General features: G+C 41.5%; 1 protein-coding gene across 1 annotated transcript in view; it reads left to right on the top strand.

The window, feature by feature from the left end:
• Positions 1-6,491: 6,491 nt before the first annotated feature.
• MYO16 (myosin XVI) overlaps positions 6,492-23,078 on the top strand; it is a gene marked incomplete at its 3' end in the record, with an annotated part of 531,603 nt that continues 515,016 nt past the window's right edge. The window contains exon 1 of the mRNA XM_082859271.1: positions 6,492-6,521. The remainder of the gene's footprint in view (positions 6,522-23,078) is intronic.

Genomic DNA, 23,078 nt, shown 5'->3' on the forward strand with positions numbered 1-23,078 from the left:
ATATTTCCCCTTGTAAGCTATCGGATGTCCTTTTGGAAGGAGAAGAATAAAAATAAATAAATAGATATCTCAGGATACTGTTCATAAGTTATGTTTGAGATAATTGTATTTCATATATATTTATAATTTAGATTTATAAGTTTATAAAATAAAAATATATTTATAAATGTAATTATAAATATATAAATATGTATATATTTATATACATATAAAACATAGATTTTAAGATGCATTTTATGATGGAACTAAATTGAGAATGTTTAGTTAAGTAATTATCAGACATCACAATTGTACTTGGTATTGATAAAAAGACAAGATGTAATTGTTAAAAATTCGAGTTTTGAACATTGTGGTTTCAGAGACCTATGATAGTTTGCTTTTATTCTTAGCAATTTTCTAATAATACAGGAATTAAAGAGCAACCACATGAAAATCTGATACTAAAACAAACCACTTTGGTCTCTAGGGATGTATTTGAAATGAGGCCTCAGTTTTTCTCTGGCAAATGTCTTGGAGCACAAAAGAAATTTCTAAAATGCCCAGAGGTGATGGCATTTACACAGTTGATTTGAAACAAAGCAAAATGATTGATTACAGAGATTTCAACATCGAAACAAACGGGTCCCCAGTTGCTAAGTGGCTTTCACATGTAAGATTTTAGGACCGTTAAGAGATGCCTGACCTTGGTTAAGAGTCTTGCTGGCCTCTCGTGCATCAGCCCTCAGGCAGGAGGTGGTTTTCTAAGACTCCTGTAGATGAGAAATGCTTTCTGGAGGAACGTCTCTCTGCCCTAGTCTCTTGACTAAGAACAAACAGGAAAATTCTAGAACCAGAGAAACTGGCTGTGGGAATCTCTAGCCTTTGTTCAGCTTGCTTCCACTTTTCAGTGGTCTCTTTTCTTCTCCACCTGCCCCAAGGGGTATCTCATGATTTCCAACATGGAAAAGACATTGAATCATCATTTACACTGATTAAAAGTGAATTTCCTGTCCTCTGTCAGCTCCAATGCCCTTAAACGTTTTTGTTTTTAAATATCTTCTGTTTACTTTTGGAAGAAATTGATTTCTTGCTAAGAAATTTCAACTAATATGAAAGTAAACATTTTTTAGTAGGAGAAGAGTGATGGTCTTACTTAAGATCATATCATACTTAAGACCAGCCTGTCACTGACCCTACTTACTTATTTTCAAGCGTCCGTAAAAAAGGAGGAAGCAGAATCCGAAAGGTGTGCAGACTGCTGAGACAGTCTTGTTGCCTCCCTTTACCTTTCCTTCTTCTGCTTTCCAAACATGACCCTCCCAACCCATTTCTCCAAGCCCCCGAGACGTTTAATTTCAGAACCAGATCTTAGGATGCTTCTCAGCTGCCTGGTGCCTTCGCTTCCCATCCATCTTGCTTAGCAAGAACAGTCTTTTCCTGGCATGCCCTTCCTACCATCTCAGCTTCGACAGTTTCTAGAACACCTGACGTAGCCAGAGAAAGCAGGAGCGGTAGTTTAAGTGCCTGTCTGTTATGTATTTGGGGGACCAGGAAGAGGTTGGACAGATGCTCATAGATGAGCTTCTAAGATCATTGAAGACTCTAAGATCATGGTTAGAGGTAGGTTAGGAACAGGAGAACTCAAGACCTTGAAGAATAAATATCTAAACTGCTTTTGCCTTTTAAACTCTAGATGACAGAATTTTAAATAGAAGGTGGTTATCTATCATAAACCATATACCCTATTGAACTCATTTATAAGTGTTGTAATTTAAAAAAAACTGCAAGAGAGAAACTGAAAGCTGTTTGGTTACTAAAAATAATTTTAATGACAACAGTTTAGATGAATGTCTTACCTTTCTTGTCTAATGAGCATGAAATGCAATAATATCTACGTAAATCACTAGATCTGTCAGATTCAGCTGGTTGAAAGTGTGTTTTGCAATAATCAAGTCAGTATACGTGAACAATCAACAAGACTTGTTGGAATTATAATAGGGTTGTATATTCACATATCCTGGTCATTTAATCATATGTTTAAAAATACGAAGTTTTCACCGATGAGATGTGGAAAAGAGCCATGCTGTTTGGTGTGGATTAACAATACAGTCATAAGTAAAATACCCATGTCAGGGCAGAAATGAACCACAGAGTTATAGCTTAAGTGGATTTCGGAGAGATGGAGACAGAGTCAATTTCAACCCAATGACACTGATCTGGGAAGGAAGTTTTACTAGAAATAAAAACATGGTTCAGAGTCTTGGTTTGGGAAATACATTTCATTTTAGGTCAGCAGGTAAAAAGTCTATCTCTATAAAAAGATTGGGGTAACTGAAGGAGTGATGAACCTGGAATCAGAGTCTGTGTGGTCATAAAGGCTGGATGGAACTGAGTCTAAGGTAGCAAGACCCAGGAGATGAGTATGTAGGACAGAACGAGGACCCTTGGAGGAAAAGGAGTCACTTTATGAGAAACATCCAGACTGCAGAGCTCATGTGACAAACACACAAATGGTGTCACAGTTCAAAATGCTTGGTACTCACACTAGGAAAGCAAACTGCCTTTTGTTTGATAAAGTGAAAAGTAGCTACATCTCAGGCTCTTTGATGTAACTGAAATAGTTTTAAATGTAAACTCTATACTTTGTAGCAATGCTAACTTTTTTTTCTAATCAGGGAATTTAGCAGAAAAATGCAGTATCTCCTTTACTTCAGGGGTTTTCAGGACCACCTGACCACTGCCCTATTCTGACTCCTGGAAACTGAAAGGAGTGATGGTATAAAACTCATGGGTAATTATAAATGAAAGATTAAATATATTTAAATCACACCTCTGTATAAATCGTAGTGGAACTCTTTTCTCTCCTGTAATAGTATATTACTGATTAAAATCTGTTCTTACCACTTGAAGAAAAATATTTAAATCAAAACAATGATACTTCAGAAAGTAAGAATATTTTAAAACTAAGAATGTTTCCAGATCATTCGTATGTTTATAAAATTGTAAACACTTTCATGAACAAATCAGAGATTTATAAATAGATTTCACCCCACATATGTGGTCTCAATAACCATGACACAAGGTCTGAAGTTTTCTAAGCCTCATCTTTTTGTCCATAAGCTCTGCATATACAAATGACATCGGTGTCTCCATGGTAACTAATGTACCTTAATTATGGTTCTCAACTTCAAGGGTTCCCCAGGCGAAAGCTGAAACTGACACCCTCCTGGAGGGCAAGGAGACCGAGAAAGAGGCAGCCACCCCAGGCTGGTAGGTGGCAGGTGTAATAAGCAAGGAGACTTACCTACAAGCTTGTCCTGGGGGCTGCAAGATGAACGGATCTCCACACTTGCCCAGCAGAATCATAAAAGTTTATAGAAAGACCTTAACGGGGTTCAGGCACGTGTACCATCCGGATGGTCTCAGCCACGCAGCGCTCTCAGGACTGCATCCTTGAACACGGCTCCCACTGCCTGAACGGTGGGCAGAGCGGACATTCCAAGGGGAGGGGAGGGGGTGGGGAGCCCCCGATTCCTCCAGTGGAGCTCGAGAGTCAACTGGCGGTCACATCCTCTCCATGACCTCTTCCCACAGAATCACACTCTAAATGTAAAGGCACAAATAGTTTAAAGGTCAAAAGATGGAATGAGACACCATGCAAACGCTAATTAAAAAATAAAGCTAGAGATATCAGATATCTATATCAGAAAAAGTAGATTTCATCTCAAAGAATACTAGAGGTAAAAAAAATCATTTCAAAATGATAAAGGGATCGATTCACCAGGAGTATATAACAATTTTAAACATTATGCACTGAAAACAGAAATTCTAAATGCATGAAGCAAAAACTGACAGAACTGCGAGGAAAACTACAAAAATTCAAAATTATAGTTGGAGATGTCAATACCCCTCCCTCAATAATTGTTAGAAAAATGGCTTAGTTTGGGTTGCTGTGACCAATTAGCATAGCTGGGAGGCTTATCTACAACACAAATTTATTTCTCACATTTCTGGAGCCTGGAAGTCTAAGATCAGGGTGCCGGCATGGTTGGGCTCTGGGGGAAGGACCTCTTCTGGGTTGCAGAGGGCTCTCTTCTCATTTATCCTCACGTGGCAGACAGCAGAGAGAAAGAAGCTCTCCCGTTTCTCCTCAACACAAATACCTTCCTCGGGGCTCCACCATCATGACCTCATCACCTCCCAAAGGCCCCTCCTCCGAACACCGCCACTTTGGGGGTTAGGATGTCAACAGATGAATTTCGGGGGTACACAAACAGTTCATAGCAAATAAATAGAGAAACTGGACTTGCATACAAATTGGCGAAGCAGGAATTATAACTGTGCATTGATTTAAAAATGATGCTATTTGCCAATAATATGAAAATTTCCTTTTGCTGTCGCATACTTTCAGGGACATAACTTTAATCTAGACATGTTGTTTTACAGGAAATGAATGTCTCTGTTTCCCCAAAATGTTAAGAATTGGCAAATTACTGTATTTCCATTTTTAAGTTTCCAGTTCATTTGACAAAGGTATGTAAGAGGCACAGTGGATTATATGAGTGTAATAAAATACAAAGAATTCACCGCACACACTTTTCCATAAGATGAAGCTAATTATGTTCTGAAAAGTGACAAAAACTTTACATTAGGATGTGAAAGTAGCTGTGTCGGGGCTTCTGTCTAAGGCAATCCTCTTTCACTACCATGTACCTCCTGGGGTTGCAAAGCTGGATAATGCCCGCTTCTGTGCTAGCAAAAGAATTGCTATTTCTAGAATCGGATGTTTCCCTGTAAACACAGTGCTTGCCAATGGTAAACCAGAGTTTATATCTCACTTTAAAGAGAAAAATTACCTCTGGGAACTGAACCAATATTGGCATTCTTAATAATATATGGCCTATATGCTTGGCTAGCAAAATCATTTTTTAAAACCTTAACAAAGTCAGTTGTGTATCTGAAGCCACTGTTATGACTACATGATGTAGAATGTGATGGGAATGGCTAGAATACAAATGTGATCTTGTTTGCGATTTATGGGTTTTTATGTACATATTTTTCTTTTAGTTTCTTATAACTATAAGCTGCTAATGTAGAAACAGATATATGATAGGTACAAACATATAGCCTATATTTGAGAACTGTAAGGGTGGGTGTTGGCCGTACAGAGCATAAACGCTCATGCTGAATCCACGTTAGTATTTTAATAGGCCCCTCTTATTTGATGTGTATAGAGTGTAAGTGCTAGTTACCAGAGCTAACTTTTGGTAGGTTAGCTCTGGGGAAGGTTCTACTATACAAATTTTACCATGTGGAGAGAAATGGAATGGTTTCACATATTATACAACACAATAAACATAGAAATAGGGAACAGTCCTCCCAGCCCACTTCTGTTTCTTGGTGCCAAGGCATAAAAGGACAAGAAAACAATTAGGTGCTGAAATATCTTACTTTCAATTCATATTCATTCTTACTAGTCTACGTTATTCTTAGTACTGTTGTTAAATTGCTTTGACAAATTCAATGATTTTGTAAATTGTTTTTATAAGAATTAAACCTGACTCGGGCCTCTAATCTCGTCACATTATACAGGGAACGCATCTCCGGATAGACTCATGTAGTTACAAGATAAATGAATTCATTTCATTGATCCAATCTTGAAATTCAAAAACTGTATCTCAAATAACAGAAAAATATGAAATACGAGTGAAAATTAAATCGGTGTCTCAGAATCATTATTTAATCCTTTCCTGAACATGCAGTGGGATAATGTCATTTAAGAAGGAAACTCACATTCCATGCAGAGCTCTCTAGGTCTTCTGTTCTTTATATACCCATGTATATGATTTATGCAAATATATCCAATAACTAATGATGAACACGGTTACGGTCTCATTGGAATAAACAGTTCTTGAGTATGTGTTATACACAAGACCCTTGCTATTATGTATTATTATATATCTGTACACATGTTTTCATACACATCTGTACATATGCATATATATCTGTATATCTATGTATGCACACACACACATATATATATATATCTGTGTACATATATCACATTAACCCTAAAATTAATATAGAATATAGCGCTCACGGCAAAATGCGGGCAGTGAAACATGTTTACAGAACCAACCAAAAACAAGATTTTGGGGAGTGGGGAGGGAAGCTTTCTATTTTGTCATGAAAACTACACCTGAGAGCAGCTGCCTGGAGAAAGCCTTTTCCTTGCACGTGCTCGTCGTCCCACGCTGCAGTTCGTATTTTGGAGCAGATTTCAGGAGAATCTCAGAGGCTCTCAAGTACCAGAGGGAGAAGGGCTGTTATGGCCTCTGTATCTTTAAAAAGGGTCACTCATCTCCTCTGGTAACAACTGCCACAGTCCCCGAGGTGGCCTTTGTTTCGATTGGACTGCCCAAGGGGGATGCCCGCGCCAGGTCGCGGCTCTGGGCCACTGCGCAGGGGACCCGCGTCCGGGCCACCCCCTTCCCCTCCTGCTGCCTCGCTTCTTGGAAAGTCCGGACGGAAAAGTTTGCAGAGTGAGCCCCATTCTTACATTCGCAGCCAAGCGAGAGGCGGGAGAGCCCGAAGGGGAGGACCGGAGGGGCTGGGAGAGGAGAGAGAGGCGCGGCCTCAGCGCGCGAGAGCGTGGGAAGGAGGCGGCCGCCCTGGAGGGGCCGCCGGGCGGTCGCAGAGGGAGGCGTGAGAGACGCGCAGCGCGACGGCGGGCGGAGCGGCGCCCCCGGGAGCCCGAGCGCAGCCCGTGGCCGACGGGCGCGCGGGGAGGGGCGAGCGTGCCCGCGGACGCCGTGTTCCGACCGCTACGCCGGCCCCGCCGGCCGGGCGGAGAGCAGTGGTCACTGGCCCCGCCGGCCGGGCTGCGCGCACCGCGCCCGCCACGAGCGCGCCGCAGCCCCGGGCGCAGGGGACCCGCGCACCGCGCACCCTCGCGGGGCGCCCAGGAGCCGAGCCGCAGGGTCGCGGCTCCGGCGGACCCTTCTCCAGCAGGTAAGGCCGGCGGCAGGCGCCGTGCGTGGTCGCCGGCGCGGGGCCCTTGGCTCGGCAGCCTGGCCTCCGGGTCCGGAGGTCGGCGGGGCGACTCCAGGAGGGTGCGGGCTGCTGGCACCTGCGTCGCCGTGTCCCCAGCCGGAGTCCCAGGGCGGAGCGGGGGGCGTGGAGAGGAGGCTGGCGGTCGGTGTGTGGCCGCGGGCTGAGGGCAGAAACCCTCTGAACTCTGGATCCAGCCCCGGAAAGGACGAGGACCTGGCAGTTGAGAGGGGCTGGAAGCCTCTCATTGCCGCGGGAGATGGGAGGGGCGGCGCGGTGCCCTACACGGCCACTCCTGGGGGGCGGCGGGGGTTCGTCCTCTTTCTCTTTTTCTTCGGGGACGAAAAAGAGCGACTACTTCAGAGAACAAAGATGTGGGAGTGAAAGAGGGCCCCCAGGCTGTCGCCTCTTCCACTGATCTACTGACCCCTGGCCGCGACCCCCGCGGGACAGTGTCAGCTCCATTGTCTTAGAGACCCGGCGGCGACAGGGGGGGCCAAGTCGGCGGGTGGCGCGGTACCCGCCCCGGGCTCTCGGTCGTGGGTCCTGCTTCCCCCGCCGCTCCCGCCCCATCTTCCCTGGCTGGGGGAAACCAACGCGGTCTGTGAAAGCGCTGGGTTTAATTGGTCCCTGGTATACCCCCGAAAGGTGATGGAGATGATTTTCATCAAGTTCTCTTAGCGTTTCTGTCGTTTCTCGAAAAGCTGTAGCTACTCACTCGTGGCTCAGACCTCTGTCTGGGGGGAGTGACCCAAGGGCATTTAAATTGGGTGTTCAGCGTTTGCCACTCGGAAGAATTGTTTAGGCACTGGGGGAGGAGGGGTTGTCTTTTGCTCAGCAGGGCCAGGAAAACTTAGCTGCTGTGAATTCGCCGGAGCAGTCAATGGGCAGAAAGGCAGGCGCGCAGGGCGGTCTTTATCCTCCCAAGTGCAAACTCTCCGGGAACCGCTGATCCTCCCTGAGTGGTGGCTTTCTTTGAGAAGCTCGTGAGATGTCTGGAATCTCTGCTCAGGTGAAAGTGAGAATGTCTCGCACATGTTTGCGTTGGGTTCTTGGGGGGTATTTATGAAGTCGCTACACTCCATCCACGAATTTCCTAGTGATGGCCTTAGAATCAAGAGGAAGAACAAGAGACTCCAAAGTTGTCCGTGAGATCCTGAAAGCAAAGCCATTGAGACTGGGAAGGGAGCAACCACAGACCCACCTGCCTCCTTATGGGATTACTGCATAGCGGCCAGAGTAAATTAAATTTTGCTTTGGATATGTTTAAAGGCTGTGAAGGTAGTTTGTCATCTTTGGGTTAAGGGTCCTCCAGAACATGTCTACTGGTCTGTGTGAAGTTGTTTACTTTATTAAAATTATACAAGCATAGGCGACATGTACTTAACATTCGCTGCCATGGTCCCTAATCACGTGATCAACCTGTGTGCGCATGTGAGGTTAGAGTTGACGGACTTTTGGGAAACCAGAATGTATGCCATTGCTTTAAAGACAGTACTGATATGCCCCAGGGATATATGACTTGCTATAAAAACCATTCGGAGTGTGATATTTATTTATTAAAGGAAAAATAAGCTTAATCAGTATGATTTTATCTAAAGGGCATAATAGTATGGTTGAACTTATCTATGTCCTGTGAAAATTGGGGGAGTGAAACGATTTGTTTAGTACACACTAAAATAAGTAAAGTATTTTTTAAATTGAAGTATAGTTGGTTTACAATGTTGTGTTAGTTTCAGGTGTATAGCACAGTGATTCAGTTTATATATATATAGATAGATAGATAGATTCTTTTCCCTTAAAGTTTATTATAAAATATTGAATATAGTTCCCTGTGCTATATAGTAGGTCCTTCTTGTTGGATATCTATTTTATAGATAGTAGTGTGTATATGTTAATCTGAAATAGCTAGTTTATTTTGCATGTGCAGTTAATACTTTAAAGATTTGTTTCCTCTGGTCTGAGAATGCTTGAAGATAACAGCTCCAGTAGCCACTGGGCCGGGCCATTAACGTGATCTATGGGTAAGTCAGCACTCCCGCAGATAAAGGAGAGTGTCCACTGACTATAAGCCCACTGCAGAGTATGAATGTTCTTGAGGGAGATTGAACAAAAATAGAAACCTTTCCTCCTCCTTAAGAAATCAAGCAATGAAATCCGTTGAGTAAAACCGTAACACCTATAGTGCATATGTGATCGTATATTATACATGCGTATTTGTGCGTACCTATATGTACGTACGTGACTTGCAGATCATTAAATTTGTTAAAACATTGGCATACGTGACAAAAGATATTGCAGTAGAACTGGGATATTTGAGTGTGATGTTTCTTTGAATTTGAGCCTGTAGTTAGCTCAGCACCTCAAGCGTATCTGCCCCTTTGGGGTCTTATCATCAGGGCAGATCCTGGCCATTGACAGCTCATGTTTATAGCATGAGAAAACGCCGGGTGAGAAGGAACTTGTAAGATGACCTGCTCAAGCCCCAGTACTACAAATGAAAAACAGGGGGCCCAGAGGACTTGGGTCATTTTGTTCAAGATCACAGAACTCGATCTTGGCAAGGTTACTAGGCGTTGCTCTTTCCACCGAACAGGAGTGTCCGTCAGGTGGGAAGGTAGGGCGTTTGTAGATGCTAAGTGTTTATATCAGTGATCTCCCTCTCCTCTCCTCACTCCTTTGCCCTGTGTTTCTCCTTCTGCCATCCCTTCTTCTGGCCACTCCTTTGTTCTGTATTTTTCTCTGTACTAGGAATAACACACTCTTCTGTAGGAATTCCAGAGAGCAAAGAGTGAGCATGTCAAAAGAACAGGAAACCTTTAAATGAAAATTATTTATTTAGATTAAAAAGGCACACAGTTTACCCATGTGGGCCAGAAACAAAGACAAACACAAAATCCAAGTGGTAAAATAGGGCCGTTTTCTCCTGAAATGCATGGAGGTGAGGAAGCAGTCATAGGAAGTAAAGTGTCTTCTCCCTTAGAAACTGAGATACTCGTGGTAATAACATCTGATGGTTTTGTAGGAAGCTTTTCCGCGGAAGATCTCCCTGGATCCTCACAACTGCCCCTGGAAGGATGTGCGGTGGGCGTGGTCATTGATTCTGCATTTCCTATTGCAGATCTCTGAATAGCGTTCCTTGTCCCTTGTAGAGGTGACCCCAGGCGAAATTGGATGCTCTTCCAGAGCTCACCTACAGGTGGGCAATTATGATGTAAGTTTGCCTTTCTCGGCTCTGTTTTCACCTTCCTGTCCCAATGGCGGGTCTGGGATGTGGTCCTCAATAAGAATTCGGTCAGTGCCTTTAGAGTATACTGAACGGGTGAGTTTATTTAAACTGAGTGTTTATACTCAGCTGCCTTCTTGAAGCGTGGACTTTTTTCAAAGTCAGTGATTTTTAGACGGAGTAAAGTGGTAAATGCTTATTAACAGTTTTGTTGTGATGTCTCCCGAGAATGAGTGGCCTTTCGCGTACACAGTAACTTGACTTAGGAAGGAAGGTCATGGACCCCTAGGGACTAGGGTGACGTGCTAACTCTGGATCCCCCAGAGGTGCCCGTAAGAGTGGACTCCTTAGCCAGCCTCAGACCTGCAGAATCAGAGTCTGGGGTGGGACGTAGGGCTCTGCCCACCAGCCCCGAGGCATTTCCATGCCGACTGCCTTTGCCAGCCACGGCACAGTGGTCTTTCAGGAGTTCACACGGAGTCTCCTCGGCCTGCTAGAGCCACCTCTTCCTTACCTTCTATAGGAATCTGCAAAGATTTTCTTACTTGGTTTCTTTCATGTTTGATCATAGTAACTGGGAAGACTTGCCAATAAACCAGGCTATTTGTTTAAGGAAGTTTAGATTCACATTATCTAGTTGTAGCCAAAAGTGTGCATAAAAAAATATTGGTATTTTTGAAGAGATTATGAACTGTGGATGGCAGGATCTTATCAACCGATTTAGTTTAGGTCTTACACAGGATTACAATACTTTATGGACAATCGTGTTAAAAAGAACTCTTTTAAATAGCCTGGTCTTTATAATTTCTGCAACGTGTTTATTTCTGTGGATGTGGAAGAAACTGGGGCTGAGTGTCGGCACCACTCCACCCCATTAGAGTTCATCCCTCCACCCTTTGCCGTTCAGCTTCGATACAGGCGATGCTGCCGAACGTGTGCCCCCGCTTCTGTCCCGCGCAGTGGCCAGCATTGGACAGCCGAGTCTCACCTTTCGCTGCCCCTGGTTCCTCCGTGTCTCCTTCCCTGTCTCTGCTTTCCTTGTCCATCTCCTCATGACGGTTCCTTCACACTCTCCCTTTGGACCTTTGCTTCTCCTACTTTCCATGTTGCACGAGGTTTCTCCTCCATTCTCTATGTGCGTGTGGCCGAGCTCCAGACCTGCAGCCCCGATCCTGACTTCTCTTTGTACTTTGAGACACATGTCTGCCTGCAGGACACCTTACCCGGATGTCCTGTCCTTCCTGGGTGTTCTACACCACATCTGACTTCACGTGTCCACCCTGGAGTCCACAGTCTCGCTTACTGTCTCCATGCCCGCCTCTGTGATTCCTGGGTTTTCTTTCCAGCCCTAGTGGTGGAAGCACCGTCCACAGTCTCCTCATTTATTCGCTCTTCCCTTTCCCTCCCCCAACTTCCCACATCAGTCCTCAAGTCTTTACAATCTATCTTGTAAGTGTTGCTGAGATGAACCTTCTCTATTCTGACCTTTTATGACCTTTTAGCCGGGGCTTCGTCATGCCCCGCCAGGGCTAGGGATCAGTTTCTAATTCATCTTCCTGCTCTAGCCTGTCCCCTCACATGCAGTCTTACAGATGCTGGGGTGGTTCACCATAAATGTGAGTTTGGCCCTGAGACCTCCTGTTGAAAAGACCTCAGTGATTTCCTGTCACCCACCCTGCGGCGCGTGTGCTCCTCTGCACGACCTACATTATCCTTCATGACTCCATCCTGCCCACCCTCCAGCCTCCTCTCAACTCTCCTGACTCGCGTCCCCCACCGGGACCGCACCGAGCTGCCTGTAATCCTCCACGTGGAACTTAGCATTTCTTAATGCACAGACTTTATTCATGCTCCTTCATGCTGGGAATGTGCTGCTTCTCTCTTTGCTCAGCTGGAGTCAAATCCAGAACATCTTCCCCCAGAAATTCCCGCTGGAGATGCCCCTCTTTTGACCTCTCCTTAGGCACATCTTGTGCTAAAGTAATAGGGAAGAACCTTTTGTATTCTGTTACAAGTTCATTACTAAAGGGATGTTGCCTGTAAGCTTAAATTCTACCTACTGGCCCGTCTCCGGGGACCCTGTCTCCCAGGTAATGAGCGTTAAGCTAAGATACCTCTGTTTAGCTCGCAGGAGACATCCTGACCAAGCTCACCTGTGAATGGCTGCAGGCAGGAAGAAATGAACACATCCCCTCCAAAGGCTGATCAGGAAATGTTTGACTCTACTCCCTCCCCTTTTAGTATAAAAGAAGCCTGAATTCTATCTCAGGCAAAATGGTTCTTTGGGACACCAGTTCACCATCTTCTCTGTCGGCTGGCTTTCCGAATGAAGTTGGTATTCCTTGCCCCGGCAACTAATCTCTCGATTTATTGGCCTGTCCTGTGGCGAGCAGTAGGAACTTGGACTTGGTAACACTAACTCGTAGTGCTACCCACTGTGGTTGAATGTCTGACTTACAGCTGCGCTGTGATTTAGACTTCCTTATTCATCTCTGTGTAAGTGTCTAGATTTTGTGGATGTTACGTGAATGGGTATAAGCACTGCATGTGGCAGAAGGCAAGCTGCCTAAAAACGCCCTTTGGAGATTCCAGCTCCCACAGCGCCCAAGCTCTGATCACGTGGACCCTCATCCCACTTTTTACTACAGCTCTCCTCTCTCCCATCACCCCACATCCCATTGATCTCTCTGACTCTCTGTCTCCTTCACCCTCCCGTGAAAATCGTCTGCTCATTTTACAGATAAATCAGAAAAGAAAACCCAGAGAGACTGAGTAATTTATTCAGAGTTGTACCGCTGGCTTGTGGGAGATCAAGTTGTATAGAAGTTTAATTATTAAACCTTGTGCTCTTATCAGTCAGCAAAAATCCAGGTTCTTTCTCCTTAAGAGAAAAAAATTTTTTTTTTCCTCTTTAACAAGTGCCTTATAGGAAACCATCACAGCCAGGGGCAACAAACTGTAGCCCAAGGGCCAAATATAACTTGTGTCCTGCTTGTGTCCAGCCTGTAAGCTGGACACACTGTTTATGTTTTAAAGGATAGTAAAAACAAATAAACAAAAAACAATAAGCCAACAAAGGATGATGTGTGACCTACTGAGACCCTGTGGCCCTTGTAGCCTAAAATATTTACTATCTTGCCCTTTGCAGAAAATCTTTGCAGTGTCTGTTCTAGAGGAACAATGGGACCTGAAGTGTAATTAGGCAAATTTATATGGAAACTGACTTTGGTAAATCATTGTAATACCAGGAAAAACTAGACACATTAAGATAAGTTGATTTACTGAATTTTAAGAAGAAAACATGAAGGCATAGCCCATACCTTATTCAGATGGTTGAGCTCGTGTATTTATTTCTTCAGCTTTTGATGCTTCTCACTTATCCATGAGTAACTACCATGTTAGGCATCACTAGTATTAAGTAACGTTGCTAAATCAGGTAAGTCCTCATAAGAATCACTGTGGGCATTTTTGGTTAAAAAATGTGATTGTAGGTATGGATAAGGGTGAGTTTGATGTTCAAATTCTTATAAGCGGAATTGAATTATACATAAAAAGTAGGCATGTGGATATCCCTTTTTCTATAAATAAAGTGTTGAACGCCTTCTTTTTCATTTTATCACTGGAATTAAAAATAAGCTTGGGAGGTTAAAGCCTCTAGCCTGTGGCACTGTGTGCCTTTAATGAACACATTTGAAATATTAAATAATCCCTTTATGAATGATAAAGTCCTGTTCAGACTTACTCATTTTCTTTCTAATTTAGATTCTTGATTATAAGCAGCTCAGTAATATGTGATTGGGAGTCCCTGGGTAGAAATCATTTCATGAACTCCCAAATCTTCTTTTAAAAAGTGTATTAATATGCCTTTTATCTTTATAATTTGGAACAGCAAGTCATTCACTTTACATTTATTTCAGTGATTTAAAACTAAATGCAAAAACAAGACCAAAGAACTTTGACATAGGGAAGAAAGAAATTTAGTTGGACAGAGTACTGTGAAATATTTCATAGGTTTTAGGTTGCTATTTTCACTTTATAGCATGTAGAAAGGAATAACAGTGTTTCAGAGTGGACCTGAGATACATGATTTCTCAGGAAGGGGTTTGCTGAAGCTATAGATACATGACAGTTCAAATAAGGATGGTAAGTAGAGTTTTTCTAATATAGGGGGTAACAGAGGCATTGAGGCACGAAATCACAATGTAGTATAAATGGTCAGTGAGAGGGTGAATTTGAGGTGAACAAGCATATGTTGGAATTCCAATTCTACTTCTACTTCTCTGGGACCATGTATACATGTGAAAACCCTTTTTAGGCCTCATCTGTGAAATGGGATGAGCAAAGCACCCGCATTGTAGGGTTAAACGTGGGATTAAATTAGATAAAAATGTCAGTATCTCCTTAGCTCAGGGCTTATCACCAAGCAGGACTTCGTGAACTGCAGGTGCTGTTAGCCCGCTGTGGAGAAGACTTTAACATATTAAGACTTCTGCGGAAAGTTTCATTCTGTGAAAGTATAGGTTACTTAAAAAAGTTTGAGTTGCCTTCTAACAAGCTTACTGTTGCAAAATCTAAGTAATGAGAGGAAGTGCTATGGTGGATTTGATTATGATTAATAAATAAGAACTTGTTGGTGACAGAGATAATTTTACTTCTTCCTTTTCAATTTGGATGTCTTTGATTTCTTTTTCTTGCCTAATTGCTCTGGCTAGGACCTTCAGTACTATGTTGAATAGAAGTAATAGGAATAGACATTCTTGCCTTCTTCCTCATCTTAGAGGAAAAACTTTCAGTTTTTTCACCATTGAGTATGATGTTAGCTGTGGGCTTCTCATACATGGCTTTTTATGTTGAGGTGACTTCCTTCTGTTCCTAGTTTGTTGAGCATTTTTACCATGAATGGCTGTTGACTTTTGTCAAGCGCTTTTTCTGTGTCATTTGAGATGATCGTGTGAATTTTATCCTTTGTTTTGTTAATGTAGTTATTATATTAATTCACTTTAATGTATTGAAACATCTTTGCATCTCAGGAGTAAATCCCATGTATGCGATGGTTTATTATACTTTTAATGTGTTGTTGAATTCAGTTTGCTGGTATTTTGTTGAGGATTTTTACATCAATATTTGTCATGGATATTAGTCTGCAGTTTTCTTTTTTTTGTAGTATTTTTGGCTTGGTATAAGGGTAACACTGGCTTCATAAAATGTTCCTTCCTCTTCAACTTTTGGGAAGCATTTGAGAAGGATTGGCATTAATTCTTCTTTAAATGTTTGGTGGAATTCTCCAGTGAAGCCATCTGGTCCTGGGATTTTCTTTGGTTGGAGGCTTTTGATTACTAATTCAAGCTCCTTACTAGGTAGAGGTCTGCTCAAATGTTTTGTTTCTTTATGATTCAGTATTGGCATGTTGTATATTTTAGAAATTTATTCATTTCTACTAGGTTATCCAACATTGGCATGTAACTGTTCATAGTCGTCTCTCATACTCCTTTTAATTTCTGTGACATTAATTGCAAGATCTCCTCTTTCATTTCACATTTATGTATTTGAGTTTTCTGTTTGTTCTTAGTCTAGCTAAAGGTTTGTCAATTTTATTGATCGTTTCAAAAAACAACTCTTTTTTTCCATAAATTTTTATTTATTTATTTATTTTCGACTGCGTTGGGTCTTTGTTGCTGCGCGCAGGCCTGCTCTCTAGTTGCGGTGAGCGGGGGCCACTCTTTGCTGCAGCGCGCGGGCTTCTCACTGTGGTGGCCTCTCTTGTTGTGGAGCACAGGCTCTAGGCATGTGGGCTTCAGTAGTTGTGGCACGTGGGCTCAGTAGTTATGGCTCGCGGGCACTAGAGGGTAGCTGTGGCACACAGGCTTAGTTGCTCCACAGCATGTGGGATCTTCCTGGACCAGGGGTTGAACCCATGTCCCCTGCAATGGCAGGTGGATTTCTAACCACTGCGCCACCAGAGAAGTCCCCAAAAAACAGCTCTTGGTTTCATTAATCCTCTTTTTTTCCCATTCTCTATTTCATTTATTTCTGCTCTAATCTTTATTATTTCCTTCCTTCTGCTAATTTTTGGCTCAGTTTGTGCTTTTCTTTCACCTTAGTTCCTTGATGTGTAAAGTTATGTTGTTGATTTAAGATCTTTCTTCTTTTTGAATGTAGATGTTTACTGCTATAAACTTTTCTCTTGGTACTGACTTAATGCATCCCATAGCTTTGGTATGTTGTGGTTTTGCTTTTATTTGTCTCAAGGTATTTTCTAATTTCCTTTGTGATGTTTCCTTTGACCCACTGGTATTTCAAGTGTATGTTGTTTAATTGCCACATATTTGTTAATATTCCAGTTATTCCTCTGGTATTGATTTTTTAGTTTCATTTCCTTTGTGATGTTTCCTTTGACCCACTGGTATTTCAAGTGTATGTTGTTCAATTTCCACATATTTGTTAATATTCCAGTTATTCCTCTGATACTGATTTTTTAGTTTCATTCTGTTTTGGTCAGAAAAGACAATTGGTATGATTTCCATCTTCTTACATTTGTAAGACTTGTTTTGTGGTCTAACATGTTCTAATATGTGATCTGTTCTGGAGAATGTTCTGTGTGTACTTGAGAAAAATGTGTGTGCTGCTCTTGCTGGGTGGAGTGTTCTGTATATGCCTGTTAGGATGTATTGGTCTATAATGTTCAAGTGCTCTCTTTCCTTGTTGGTCTTCTGTCTGGTTGTTCTAGCCATTATTGAAAGTGGGGATATATTAGTCAAGGTTATCCAGAGAAACTGAACCAATGGGATAGAAAAGGAGATTTTTTTTTACTAGGAATTGTCTCATGCAATTTGCAGGCCAAAGAGTCCCATGATACACCGTCTGCAAATTGAAGGGCCAGGAAAGCTGGAGGTGTAATTCGTTCTTAGTCTGCAAGCCTGAGAACTAGGTGAGCAGATGGTGTAAATCTCAGTCCAAGGGCAAGAGGAGGTAAGATGAGATATTTCAGCTCAAACAGGTATGTAGGAATAAGGGGTGAATTCCTTCTTCCTCTGCCTTTGGTTCTATTCAGGTTCTCAAGGGATTGGATGGTGCCCACCCACCCTGGGGAGGCCATCTACTTAGTACTGAGTCTACCAAGTAAAATGCTAATCCTATCTGGAAGGAGCTTCACAGACATACCCAGAAACAATGTTTAATCTGGGAACCCCATGGCCCACTCAAATTGACACGTAAAATTAACCATCACACAGATATTGAAATCTCCTGCTACTTTTGGGTCACTCTTTTTCATGAAATCCTGTCAAAGTTTGCTTCTTATTCTGTCAAAACCAGTGTCTCTGTGGGCGAATAAGGGCTGAGGCTTCTTGCTAATGTCACTGTCTTTCTAATGTCACTGTATAGACTGGAGTTTAGTTTGATTTTAACAGGGCATCCGGAAAACTTTCTTGTGTTTGACAGAAGGCATCATTGCCCTGATCGACTGTGGCCCATATCTGTGAACAGGGGAACATGGTGAGGTAAGGGAGGTTGAACTGAGCCAGGTTGCCTGCAGAGCAAAATAGTTAATTGACTAGTGTCAGCTTTGGGCAATCAGAGATCAACTTTAATGAGACATAGTTGGAGAGATCTGATAATTATAGGAAAGATTCTAAGTAGAGGATTGATCAAGGTCAGATCATTAAGGAATAGGAGACGGAAACGGAAATGGAATCCCAGACAAACATCACTCATAAGACACACGTACAACCTGAAAAGAGCAGAAATCACACTAATGCAGAAACCAGAGACACAGGTATGTGGCTGTTAGATAAACACCGCAAAGTCGGTGTAAATCAAAAGAAGAAAATGAAATAGTTTATATTCCCTCTACTCTATGGAAATGTACTCTTTTTTTATGGCAGTATCGTTGATTAACAGTGTTGTGTTAGTTTCAGGTGTACAGCAAAGTAATTCAGTTATACATATGTATATAATATATATATACACACACACATGTATTCTTTTTCAGATTCTTTTCCATTATATATATATATATATTCTTTTTCAGATTCTTTTCCATTGTAGATTATTACAAGATATTGAATATAGTTCCTTGCATTCTACAGTAGGTCCTTGTTGTTTATCTATTTTATATACATTACTGTGTGGAAATGTACTCTTACACCTTGGTGTGTACTCCTCTGTAACGTTTTCTGTATGTATGGGTGTGTATGGTTATGTATACATGTATGTGTGCGACGTGATTGCATGTAAATCACCGTTCCTTTCACCCTTTTTTCCATTGCACAGTACGCACTTGGTTTGGGTACAGTTAACCCAAATCAAACTCTGGAAGTAGACCATGATTGGCTTTGGTTTAGCAGCATAATAATACTAACAACAGTGTTCCGCTTGCTCTGGTGATTTTCCAGGGTTAAGAATGTGATCCAACCAAGTGTGGCTCAGGACTTTGCTTCCGTTACTGAGAGCAAGTGCCCCCCCCCACCCCCCCCAATCCCAGACTCTTTCCCAGCCTCCCTCCCCCATGGACACACATTATCCCACTGTGGTCATTGTTGCTATCATGGCAGAAATAGCCTATGAATAAAGCTACCACAAGACAGAGCAGAATTTGAATGAGCTGAGAAAGGGGCTTACACCATGATCAAACAGCACCTGAAACACACCCCTCACCACATACTACCTCTGACCTAGAATATTTGTGGGTTATAAAAGAATGACCATTCTAATTAATTCTTTTAATGTAGTCTTAATATATTTTGACAATTACAACACTGTAGAGAAAATGCATATATTAAGAGTATAACAAATTAACAAATTTAACATACTTAACAAATTATTATAAGGTAAACTCATGTATCTAGAAATAAACTGTTGTAAGCAACTCCACTACTCACTGTCTGTCCTTTTATGGTATTTATTTCATTTTCTCTTCTGTAGAGTTTTATCATCTCTGCGCACCTGAACACCGTGGTTTTCTTCAGACTGATTGTGAACTTTATGTGAATGGAATCATTGATGTTTGTTGCATGAGTTGTAGGTTATTCAATTTCACTGATGGATATAAGTCTTCTTAGGAATATACCAGAATGTATTTATCCATTCTACTGTTGCTGGGCTTTGGAGTTTTAGTTTGCAGTTTGGGTATATCATGAATGGTTAGTCCTGGCATGTCTCCTACATGAATGGATGATGTATACTTAGGAGGGAAGGGCTGAGTTATAACAATGGATATTTCAGATGATTTAGATAAACATTTTAAACATCTTGATAGGTTGATATTTGGGGCCAAGGTTGACAAGGGAGAATTTATCAGGGAGAATTGTAAGCCTTTTTGGTGGATTCAACATATCAATGGCACAAGTTTAGAATGTCAAAGACATGTCCTGACAACAGAACATTTGGAATAAATATGCGAGTGCTGGTTGTCTAATGCTCAACATATGAGCCCAGTGTCACCAGGATGAATGCAGAAGTGCTATAGAAATTGAAACTAATATCTAATGTCCTAAGTAGATGCGTTCACATTCTGAGTAGTGTATTCATTGCCGGGGGTCTTAAATAATTAAGGGTTTGACAAGCTGGAACATGTACAGAGGAAATAAGCCAGATTGGTTAAACCTGTATAGAGCAATGGAAAAGTACATCCTGGGAAGGTTTACCCGAGAAAAGGGCAGGGAGAATGTTGTACCTTTCCTGTAGAAAAACTATTATTATACCTATTTTGTTATCTCTTGGTAGTCAACCTTGGACCAATGGAAAGGATGGAAGGAGATTGTATTAAGGCGTACTCCACATGCCTCATAATTTAATGTAAATATGAGCTCTAATAAATCCAAGGAAAGGAAAAGACAATTTTCAAACATAGGGAGCTCGTTATCAAAAAAGTTTCAAACCGAAATGGGAAGAGCATCTCCCTAGAAGTTTCGATGTCCTGAATTTAGATGATGACTCTTTAAAGTCTTCTCAGTATATCTCCCTGTCAAAAGAGGCAGGAAAAATTCACAGCCCCCATCAGGGAAATCCTGGGCAACCTTAAATATCCTGCTGAAAGCATTTCTCTACAACTTGAACAGAGAGGTATTTCTTACCCCTGAATTATAGCTTCCATTTACTATGTGTAATGTGACTGAGACAGTTGCACCTGTTTTGTCTGTGAATAATTATTACTTGAAAATGGGATAAAGTCAAAACAAAGGAAAAAGCAACCCCTAAGGATAGACACATAAAAAAAAAAGTTGTGCAAAATCGTATTCCAAAGGGAATAACCATTTATGGGACCTTCTTTAGAGCTCTTCCTTACTTACCTCAGAATCATCTTGATTGATAGAAGTAGGAATTACAGTGGAGGGGGTTCGTATTGAGAACCAAGCGTGTCAGACTCCAAGATGCTTTGGTTCTTGGTGATCCAAAGGTGAATATTTTTCTAAGTCAATTTAATAGAATTACACATATTTCTGTCGGGTCAAAGGATGGACATGAACTTAGTGATGGGACCTCAAATTGGTGTACTTAAAACAAGAAACACTATCCCTAAGCAGTTTGGAGTAGATGCTGCTTCAAAAGTGTCAAGAAAATAGAAAGAAAAAGAAATCCTATTGCTTAAATATTTCTATATTCTCAAGATATCAGTAGCATAGTAAGTTTCTCAAATCTGCCTCAAGATCATCTTTCCAGAGGCAAGAAGTCCAGGTTTCGCACTGGTGAGCACAGAATAGTTTAATCTTGCACAGCAGATGGCTCCGGGTCAGTGGCCAATAGCAATTTGTAACACATCAATAGTGCTGTAAGGAAGCCGGCTCTCTCCTCGGAATGCAACCTGCTTTATAAAGACAAAACAGGCTGGTGACTGTTCTGTGAGAAAGAAATCTATCTCCTTCCTTCCTTCCTTCCTCCCTCCCTCCCTCCCTTCCATCCTTCCTTCCTTCCTTCCTCCCTCCCTCCCTCCCTTCCATCCTTCCTTCCTTCCTTCCTTCCTTCCTTCCTCCCTCCCTCCCTCCCTCCCTCTCTCCCTCCCTCCCTCCCTCCCTTCCTCCCTTCCTTCCTCCCCTCCTTCATTCTTCTTTCCAAGCTCTGGATTTAACTACACTTCATTTATTCTTGCTTGGGTAAATATACTCCATATAGAAGCGAATTTATAAATGGATATCATATACAAATTTCAACAATGTAAAAAATAGTAAAAATAAGATTTATTTGGCCAAAATAAGCAATATGTAAAATCTTTCTCCTCCCCCCGGCCTTTCTTTCTCCCTCTCGCACACACACATATATCAGGAAAACAAAACAAAACAAAACAACTTTTACCCAAAGGTCAAATCGTTTCTTAATAGTTTATAAAAGCTATATCATAAATGGACATTATGTAAAAATAATAATGGGAAGACCATTTCTGAGATTCCAAGAAAATGTGCTAGGGAAAGGCTCTCTTCTCTCCTCTTTCCCTTAAAAGAAGGAACTGGCAATATTGGCATCACATAAATAAACTAAAAATACAAGTTGTGAAAGATTGAGCATTTGTACATTTTAGTACAAATCTGTTTTTAATAAAGAATTTGATTTAATAAACCACATCTAAAGGAAGCCTACCTTTTGTCCTTGAGTTTGTGACTCTGGGACCATCAGTTTACAAGGTAGAACCTTACTAGAATTTTGAGAATATTGTCACTGGGGAAATAAGATAAGTGAGAATAAAGCCTTTAACATATTCATTTTCACTAGTTTTCCATTTCTCTTTCCTTTCCTCTCTTCTATCTTCCCTCTCTCCTTTCTTCCCTCTCTCCCTATCTCTGTGTGACCTGGGGCGAGTCACTTAATATCATTGTGTGACTGTGTCCTACTTCAGAAAGTGCGTATCATAAGATCTGTCTGGTCTGCTTCAGTTTTAGTGAGAATCAAATGAAATGATGCATGTGAAAGTCATTTTCAAAACTATAATGTGCACCCTATGTACGCACATATCTATATTTATTACTATTATATATCTCTATGAGTAAAAATATGCAGTTATAATCATAATGAATCCCTAGATCATTTTACTTGAAAAAAATATAATTTGTGTTTGTGAATAAAGATACTAGTAGACTATATCTATTATTTGGATATTCGAATTATTTTTTATATCTGCATTGTGAATTTGAGGTTCTTGTATTTTTTAAGAACCTTGCCAGTAAGCACTCATGTGGGGCAATTAATGATCTCAATGCCTTGAATTGATCAAATATGGCGCGCTGAACAAAATCAGTGTTTGTCAAAGAGAAAACTTAGCTAGTAAAAATCTATTGAGAATATGATACATTTTTACAATTCTATTAAATTGTAATATACATTGAAACTTTCCTCAGTCTCAGATACGTTTAAGTCAATAAACTTTTAACACACTCTGTGGTATGGACACGTTCAATTCATAAGCGTAGAAGACAAATTTACAATAGCCAAGACATGGCAGCAACCTAAATGTCCGTCAACAGAGGAATGGTTAAAGAAGATGTGGCACGTACATACAGTGGAATCCTACTCAGCCATAAAAAAGAATGAAACGATGCCATTTGCAGCAACACGGATGGACCCAGAGATTATCATACTAAGTGAAGTAAGTCAGACAGAAAGACAAATTTCATGTGATATCACTGATATGAGGAATCTAAAAAAAATGATACAAACGAACTGATTTACAAAACAGAAATAGACCCAGAGAAAACATAGAAAACAAACTTATGGTTCCGGAGGGGAAAGGTGGAGGGGGGGGAGGAATCAATTGGGAAATTGGGATTAACAGATATACACTACTATATATAAAAGAGATAACCAACAAGGACCTACTGTACAGCACAGGGAATTA

Source organism: Leucopleurus acutus (genome assembly GCF_964270905.1).
Source record: "Leucopleurus acutus genome assembly, chromosome: 18".
Lineage (NCBI taxonomy): Eukaryota > Metazoa > Chordata > Mammalia > Artiodactyla > Delphinidae > Leucopleurus > Leucopleurus acutus.